This window comes from Alnus glutinosa, chromosome 6 (assembly GCF_958979055.1).
Source record: "Alnus glutinosa chromosome 6, dhAlnGlut1.1, whole genome shotgun sequence".
NCBI lineage: Eukaryota > Viridiplantae > Streptophyta > Magnoliopsida > Fagales > Betulaceae > Alnus > Alnus glutinosa.
In genome coordinates, this window is record NC_084891.1 from 13,838,120 (window position 1) to 13,847,753 (window position 9,634).

The window sequence follows — 9,634 nt, forward strand, 5'->3', positions numbered from 1 at the left end:
CATATTTGAATTGCGATTCTTGCCTTACGGAGACTCGCGTCTGGACGGGATACCACATCGTCCGGACGGTTGATTGATCTTCCCTTTCTTGGAACTTGGAAAGAAATCAGAAACTGATCGAGTACTGGGAGGCGTCCGGACATGCTGCTGAAACGTCCGAACGGATGCACGCTGGCACAGAAACTTCTGATATAGTATAGGGTCCGGACGGAATGAATACTTCGTCCGGATGGATGATGCTAGTCTGTCTAGCGTCCGGACGGGATGACACGTCGTCCGGACGGATGGAACAGTGGACAGATAGGCGTCCGGACGGGATATCTCGATCGTCCGGACGGCTGACAGGGAACTTGAATTCTTCTAACTTGCAGACTCTGAATAGTGGAATCCCTGTCGATGGAGTGCACAACTAGCTGTATGGATGAGATGGACTGCTGCATGGGAGACATAGACACCTGCATGCTGCTCATCCCTCCCTGAAGTACAGCAAGAGCCTCCATAATCTGAGCATAATTGACCTCTGGCTCATATGGCGGCACAGTATGTGAGGATGAAGCCATATCTAGAAAGCCGACTGGCATAGCAGCAAGTGGGGGCACCTCATCATCGGAGTCATCTCTCCGCAGCTGCGCATTAGACTTCATCAATGTCTGCTTGCTGATGGGCTGCTGGATTTTCATCTTCGGTTCGCCATTGACATTGATGCCCGACTGAAGAATAATCTGAGTAAGGAGGCAGCCAAAAGGGAGACCAGCAGTGCTCTCATCACGGGCCTCTAATATAACCCCCAAAATGTGCTTGCACAGGCAGAAAGGCAAGCGAAGGTGGATTGCATAGACAAACTGGGCCCGTTTCAGAATTAGATCACTGCGCCGGGAAATAGGCCAGATGTTTTGCTGAATGATCTTGGCCAGCATGCGGTGGGTGGATGACAGGGAACCAATCCGGATGGCAGTAGAGCACTCCTCACCTTGGGGAACGGCACGGAAGAATTCCATGAGATCATCCAAGGATGGAGGAAGCACCACCTCATTGTGTGGGCTGGCCAAAATCTCGAGCACTGGGACTCGGATGATGTGGCTGATGACCTGAGGATCAACAGTGATGAGATGGCCTGCAACTGAGGACTGAAGCACCACTCCACGATCATCATTCTGAACCACCTCCAGGTTGGCGTAGAACAGCTTGACTAATCTGGTGTATACCTGACAAGCACAGCTGTGAAGATATCCCCAGTTGTACGTCAGGATGATGTCAAGTTTGTTGTCCAGCAGTGGCACCATGATATCAGCCCAAAGAATGTTCCGCTCAGCAATGACGGAGCGGTCCATAATTTTGGCCTGAATTGCAGCCCTATCTTCCACAAGCCTCTAACAGACCCTGAGGGGTGGACTGCCGGCAGACATGATTCTGCAAAAGATCCAACAAGAATTTTCCAAAGAAAAAATATTCCAAAAATATTCTTGTTAGGATAACAAACATTTGGCAGAATAATAGTAATATCACAATGAAGTCCAAGGAAGTTCAACAAGGCAGTAATATGCATATCATATTAAAAATAACATTCTAACAGTTTAAAAAAAAACTAAAGAGAAAAAGACTAGAAAAATACCTGAAATATGAGAGGAATATGCAAAAAACCAAAGAACTCAAAGACAAATAACTCACAAGCAGCCAAAAGTTCAGATTTTGTGGGGTATGAAGGGAATGCGGCGAGCAGGGTTTTTATAGCCACTGTGGGGTCCCCGTCCGGACGGTGGATTGATGACGTCCGGACGCTCGCTACCTCGGAAAGGAGCAGACTGGTCGCGCGCATCCGAAAGATATAAAGAGACCGTTCGGACGATGATGACAGCGCGCGTCCGGACTCCGTCAGGTCCTGTCTGGACATCTGGGCTCCATCTCCGTCCGGACTCCAAGGGAGAGCCGTCCGGATGTCAATGTAGACCGTCTAGACGCTCCACACTGAAACACCAGAAAAGCTAAGGAAAATTTACAGAGATCAAATTTCCTCAAGTCAGTGTTAGAACACGCATGTATAATCAATTGATAACACAATCAGAGAGCATCTCAAAAACTAAACAGAGATATAAATGAGAATTGAGATTTCATTTAGCACAAATAGTTTTCCTGAAAATAGAAAATTCAAATAGGCAACTCAACTCATGCAATGCGTGTGTGTGTGTGTGAAGATTGAACCCACAAGGTTTTTAAAAAAATCATGACAAGAGCAACCGGATTTCCTAAAGAAGAGAAAGAATCCGTGACAGATTAGCCAAAAGTCAAACCTTACTCTTACTAGGGCCTAGCCATCCTCATCTGATACACTCCCCCTGAGATACAGCACCGAATTGTTTTACTTGTACCATGAAGGACAAGATAAATTTTTACTTGCTCATAGAGGGCAAGGCATATTGCAGATTCAGTACAAAAGCAATGAATAAACAATCTTAAAGCACAAAAATCATATGAATAACTGCAAAATTCTTATGGTGCTGGAAGCTAGAGGAAATGCCAGAATTTTTAGATCCTAGGTTCAACTAGCCTGTGGTCAATTTGACCATCTTGTCACAAACCTCTTCTCTTATTCAAAATTTTTAGAAACAAATAGTCAGAGAAGGAATGATGTACCTTTAGGGAGTCTCGGATAGTGAACTTTTTCATCGCATGAGGAAAGGAGCTATCCTACTTTTGCACAACCAGGAAAACTAACTTGGCCAAAATAATCATATACTCTCAAATGTATCTAAGCAAAGTAAATTAATGCTCACAGAATTGAGATATCAGGTAAAGATACATACAATATCTAATAAGCCAAGAAGAAAAAGTCCTGCAAATTCTCCCCAAATTTTTTTTTTTATTTTATTATTAAAAACAAACAAAACATGCAATATGGAAATGACATCATATGCAAAGGTAAGATCACACATGTAACTACTCAAAGATGCCAATACAGAAAAACAGTCGCTCAAGCTGCTTTTTCTATCTTCCCCAATAGATACCTGCAAAGTTCTCTCAAGAGAAACAGGGGGAACAACAAGCTAGTTCCTAGATTGCATAACAAGCACATAAATATAACATAAAAAGTGCAAGCAATCAAACCTGATGCCTTAAGATTAGGAACCAAATCCTAGGCATGAACACTTGAACCTGCTAGGTGCGTCGGTTCCCCTTCCTGGGGTAACTGTCCTTTTTAGCCCAAGTCTGACTTCCAATGGGTGGTTGCTGACAAGACTGCATCATCAACTCCATCATGTTTTGCATCCAGACAGGAGGCTCAATGGAGTATTGCTCTTGAGGCCTTCTCAAATGCTTGGGTTTGCTCTTGTAAGTGCCTCTGTAATTGGCTGGTACAAACCACTGCTGAGGCCGCTGATGCTAAGGAGCATGAGACCAAAGGGCTTGATACTGATGCCTTGATACTTGTCCCCATGGTACTTGATAGGATGCCTGATGCCAAGGAGTCTGATGCTGAGCCACAGGTTTAGCGCCATAATGAGCTTGTCTGGGCACTTCTTTCTTGGCGTTGGCCTTTTGAGCTTTCAAGAGGGAGCACTGAGGCCGAACATGCCCACTGAGACCGCGGTGATGGCAAATATGAGGTCTTTTGATGGAATGAGGCTGCTGAGTGCCTGGAACATCATCATTAACCTTTTCCTTCTGTTTATCTTCAACAGCGGGAGGAAGCTCTGGGACTGTAGGTTTCACAAATACAGTCTTTGAGGAAGAAGAACATCAGAAGAGGAAGCTACATACCCGAGACCAGTCTTGTCATTTGGGCTCTTCTGGATGGACAGCATACGAGTCAACTTCTCATCAGTGACTCTCTCTAGCTAGAGCTGTGTCTCTAGTAGCTTTTCCTCCAGCTCTTGTACTTTGTGCAGCAATGAACTTTTCTCGGTCTGTAAACTGTTCAGATCATTCAGGTGCTACTTTCGGCCTTCCCTCAGCTTCTCAAACTCTTTGTAGAGTGTCTTGTAGGCGTCCTTGAGCTCTTCCTCATTTCCACTATGCTCTGAGTAATATGAGTCTTCATCTTCAACATGTGGGGCTACAAAGGCCAGAAATTTTTCAGACTCTGGAGCTTCTTCTTCTGACTCATCACTGAGAGTCACATTGTATGCCTTCCCCTTGCCCTTTTTGAGATTTCCACAATCCGCCCGGATATGCCCAAAGCCTAAGCATTCAAAACATCGGGGTCCTCTGGGATCTCTCTTCTCCTCTTCCTCTGGTTCAGCTTCTCTGAGAGGTTTCTTCATTTTATCAGAAAACTTCTTCTTGAACCGATCATCTTTCATCAGTCTTCTAAAATTTTTAGCTAACATAGCCACAGCTTTGTCTTCATCCTCAGAGTCATCTTCAGAGGAGGCTTCTACCATCTTCTTGGAAGCCTTTAGGGCAATGGTCTTCAATTTCTTGACTGGGGGCAGAGACAGCTCATATGTTTGAAGAGATCCAACTAGCTCTTCAATCTTCATCTCTTCAAGATCCTTGCTTTCTTCGATCGTTGTTACCTTGATCCTGAAACGCTCGGGCAAAGATCTTAGAATTTTTCGGATGATTTTTACATCCGAGATAGATTTCCCAAGACTCACCATGGAGTTTCTAAGGTCACTTATCTTGGAGTAAAACTCTCCAAAAGTCTCTTCTTCCAACATCTTAATTTCTTCAAATCTTGAAGTCAACATTTGAAGTTTGGCAAATTTAACTAATTTCGTGCCTTCATATGTTGTTTCCAAGATTTGCCATACTTCTTTGGCTGATTCGCAGTTTGAAATTTTGGCGAATTCAGAGGGAGAAAGTGCTTGGCACAGAGCATGGAGGGCTTTATCATTGGAAAGTTGGGCGTTTTTCAGAGGGACTGTTTCAGGAGTTGTATCCTCCGGTTTAGTCCAACCAGAGTCAACAATACTCCAACAGTCAATAGATTTTAAAAAGAATCGCATCCGAGCTTTCCAATAGCCATAGTTCGTATCATCAAAGGTAGGAACAGAATTAAGATTTTGAGACATATCAAGATATAGAAGTCAAATATAATAACACTCAAGAAATTAATCTTCTCAGAGTGTACCAAGCTCTGATATCAATTGAAAATTGAAATTTGAAATGACTTCTAATTTAAAAAACAAGTGTGTGCATAAGTGTCAACAAAAATTAAAGCACAACGGAAAGTAAATGACACACAGATTTTTGTTGATGAAGTGGAAACTCAGTTAAGAGAAAAACCACTATGGGGCAGCCAAACCCAGGAATTCTACTATTCAGAAGACATAGCTAGATACAAGACAGTAACACTCACATGTACCGATGCAGTGGTCGTACCTTGATCTCTGACGTGTAACCCAACACGAACGCTTCCCAACCAGGTTCACCTACCTGAAGGGGTCTTCAATGGAACTCCTTACCTTATAGCCGACCTCTAAGATAGACTTCGGTTTACAGCACAACACACTTGTAAAACAACTTCAGAGGGATTGATGACTTCTCTGAGCTCTAATGGAATTCACACCGAATTCTTGCAGGTCACAGTGCCTAGGGGCCTCTATTTATAGGCTGGGGCCTCAAATGAGCGTCAGGCAAAATATACCTGGGCACCGTCCAGATGGTGGACATGGGCCGTCCGGACGGACAACTGTGTGACAAGATTTTCCGAAAAATTCACGGAGAAATCTTTCCTGTTTAAGGAGATCGTCCGGACGGGATGGCACATCGTCCGGACAGTCGCACGTCCGCTGCAAGTAATTTCCTTATAAGGCTCTCGAGCGTCCGGACCATGGGGGATGAGCATCCGGACAGCTATTCTTCAACACGCAATTTCCATATCGGCAATGCGCTCATTCGGACCATGATAGGCAGTCGTCCAGACGGTTGAAGTCAAATTGGCAATTTCCTTCTTTGATGCACGCGCGTCTGGACCATAGCTGTCAGACGTCCGGACGGTCATATTTGAATTGCGATTCTTGCCTTACGGAGACTCACGTCCGGAGGGGATACCACATCGTCCGGACGGTTGATTGATCTTCCCTTTCTTGGAACTTGGAAAGAAATCAAAAACTGATTGAGTACTGGGAGGCGTCCGGACATGCTGCTGAAACGTCCGGACGGATGCACACTGGCACAGAAACTTCTCGATATAGTATGGGGTCCGGACGGATGATGCTGGTTTGTCTAGCGTTCGAACGGGATGACACGTCGTCCGGACGGATGGAACAATGGACAGATAGGTGTCCGAACGGGATGGTTCGATCGTACTGACAGCTGACAGGGAACTTGAATTCTTCTGACTTGCAGACTCTGAATAGTGGAATCCCTGTTTACAGCATCTTTACACTTAAGTGATTTTATTCAAACACAAAATGAGGCCAAAATACTAACATTTTGCAAATCCATATTATATGAAGTTAGTTTTCTCAGTGAGTAGAATACTCACCTTAGGCCGCTTGTACACCAACTCCAACGACTCTAAGTTCAATTCATAAAGTGCCACTAAAACACAACACAATGCACCATTTAGTTTCCTATTTATTAACCACACTAAGTAGCACTATGAATCACTCAAAGGCTATGTCACAAGCTACCCATAAAATTCTAGGGTTTCTAAACACATACCCACAATCATAAAATACTAATCTAACCACAATAACATTAAACCATGAGTATTTACTTAGGGTTAATCACCTAAAACACTACTTAAAATAAAATACCCAAAAATTAGGGTTAGGGAAAACTTACCAAAAGTCCACCGAACCAATACCCAAGGTTTGGGTAGCCTTAAGCAAGTTCCAAAAAGCCAAACACCTAAAGAGAACACTAAATTAAACTCAAATTTACAAGATTTACTCAAAAATATGAATTTAGTGATTTACCTCAAAACAACCGGTCAAAACGTAGATCCAAACATGCGTAGATCAAGCTCCCAAAGTCAGATTTGAGTTTGGACCGATGGATTTCCATGGATTGACGTTTTTGTGTGAAAAACTAGAGGAAAATCGTGAAAGCATGAGAGAAATTCAGAGAAAATAAACCAAAAGAGGTTCTGTCTCAGATTTAAGTCCAGGGTCGTCCGAACTGGATGAGTGAACATTTGGACGAACACACATTTGATGCCACGCCATTCGTAAGGCATCCATCCAGACGGGCTAAGCATGCGTCTGGACGCCAGACCAAAAACTCCACTTCTAGAATTTCTAAGTGTTCTCTTCGCGTCCTCTTGTATTTTCTAGATATCTAACTAATCCTAGACGTTAATCCTCTATATTAGATTTGGCTGATGTTCAAGAGAAACAGTGATTGGACATCTTGAGCGAGCACAAGGAAGCAATTGGCTGGAACATTGAAGCTATCAGAGGAATCAACCCTTCGGAGGTCATGCACAAGATACATCTGGAGGAGGATGCTAAACCATCGAGGGAGCCACAGAGAAGGCCCAACCCAGCTATGCAGGAAGTTGTAAAAGCTAAAGTGATCAAGTTATTGGATGCTGGCATTATATATCCAATTTCTGATAGCAAGTGGGTGAGCCCAATTCATGTTGTGCCTAAGTGGGCTGGATTGACGGTAGTAGAGAAAAAGGAAGGGGAGTTGGTGCCAACTCATATTCAATCTAGATGGAAAGTATGTATAGACTGCCGTAAGTTGAATGCCGCCACTAGAAAGAATCATTTCCAACTTCCATTCATTGATCAGATGGTGGAGCACTTGGCAGGGCATGACTACTATTGTTTCTTGGATAGTTATTCTAGATATAACCAGGTCCCTGTGGACCCTGAAGATCAAGAGAAGACGACGTGCACTTGTCCTTTGGGATGTTCGCCTACTATCGGATGCCCTTTGGGTTTTGCAATGCACCCGCTACTTTTCAGCGGTGGATGATCAGCATTTTCTCAAATATGGTAGAACGTTTCCTGGAAATATTCATGGATAACTTCTCCGTCTTCGGTTCATATTTTGATGAGTGTTTGCATCGCCACACTTTGGTTTTAGCGTGATACAAGGAGAAGAACCTGGTGCTCAATTGGGAGAAGTGTCACTTTACGGTGAAGCAAGGTATTGTGCTCGGGCACGTCATTTCTCATCATGGGATAAAGGTTGATAAAGCAAAGATGGATCTGATTTCCAATCTTCCCTATGGACCATGCAGGATTCTATAGGCGATTCGTCCAGGATTTCATCAAGATCGCCAAGCCTTTGTGCAAGTTGTTGGCAAAAGAGACCCCATTTGTACTTGATGAGGACTGCAATAAGGCATTTGGGACCCTTAAGACAATTCTGACATCCACACCAATTATTTGACCACCCAACAGGGGTACCCCTTTGAGATTGTGTGACACATTAGATTATGTAGTCGGAGCTATTTTGGGGCAGCATATTGACAAACTCCCCCATGTTATTTACTATGCAAGCAAAACTCTGAACGATGCACAACTCAACTACTCTACCACTGAGAAGAAGTTGTTAGCGGTCATTTTTGCTTTGGACAAATTTCGTTCGTACTTGCTAGGATCCAAAGTTATTATCTACTCGAATCACGCGACATTGAAGTATCTTTTCTCAAAAAAGGATGCTAAATCTCACCTCATCCGGTGGATATTAATGTTGCAAGAGTTTGACATAGAGATTCGGGACAAGAAGGGTTCCGAAAATGTGGTGGCTGATCATCTTTCTAGGATCATTGTGGATTTCACCAATGAGGCCACTCCCATCTCTAAGACCTTCCCTAATGAGCAATTGATGCATGTTGCTCACACTCCTTCACCATGGTTTGCTGATGTAGTGAACTATCTTGTCACCAGTCACATGCCTTGGCATTGGGGGTGGCAAGATAAGTTCAAGTTTATGGCCATGGTGAAGTACTTTTTCTGGGATGATCCTTATCTTTTCAAGTATTGTCCCTGAGCATGACCAATCCAATGTCATCTCCTTTTGTCATGATCACGCTTTTGGAGGCCACTTCAGTACGAAGAAGACCGCTGCGAAGATTTTGTAGTGTGGATTTTACTAGCCTACCCTGTTCAGAGATGCTCACACCTACTGTACATCATGTGAGTGTTGCCAGAAGCTAGGGAGTATTTCAAGACGGAATATGATGCCCCTCAACCCCATTCTAATTGTTGAGATTTTCGATGTGTGGGGTATTGACTTTATGGACCTTTCCCAAACTCCTTTGGCTTTCTATACATTCTAGTTGTTGTGGACTATGTGTCCAAATGGGTGGAGGCTGTTGCATGCAAGACCAATGACCACAGAGTTGTGGTCCAGTTCTTGAGAGACACTATTTTTGCTCGCTTTGGTACTCCTCGAGCAAACATAAGTGATGGAGGCAAGCATTTTTGCAACAGGATTTTTGAACAGTTGATGAAGAAGTATTTCATCACACATAAGGTTGCCAGCCCATATCACCCTCAAATTAGTAGACAAGTGGAGGTATCTAATTGGGAGATCAAGAAATTTTGGAAAAGACTAAGAACCCTTCAAGGAAAGATTGGTCTTTGTGATTGAATGATGCACTATGGGCTTACCGTACAACGTTCAAAATCCCAAACTTCAATCTTACTGTGGGCATGTCTCCTTATCGTCTTGTGTACGGTAAAGCTTGTCATCTACCGGTGGAGTTGGAGCATAGAGCATACTGGGC

General features: G+C 43.6%; 1 pseudogene; it reads left to right on the plus strand.

The window, feature by feature from the left end:
- Positions 1-8,895, plus strand: part of LOC133871544 (uncharacterized) — a 140,551-nt pseudogene extending 131,656 nt beyond the window's left edge.
- Positions 8,896-9,634: the final 739 nt, after the last annotated feature.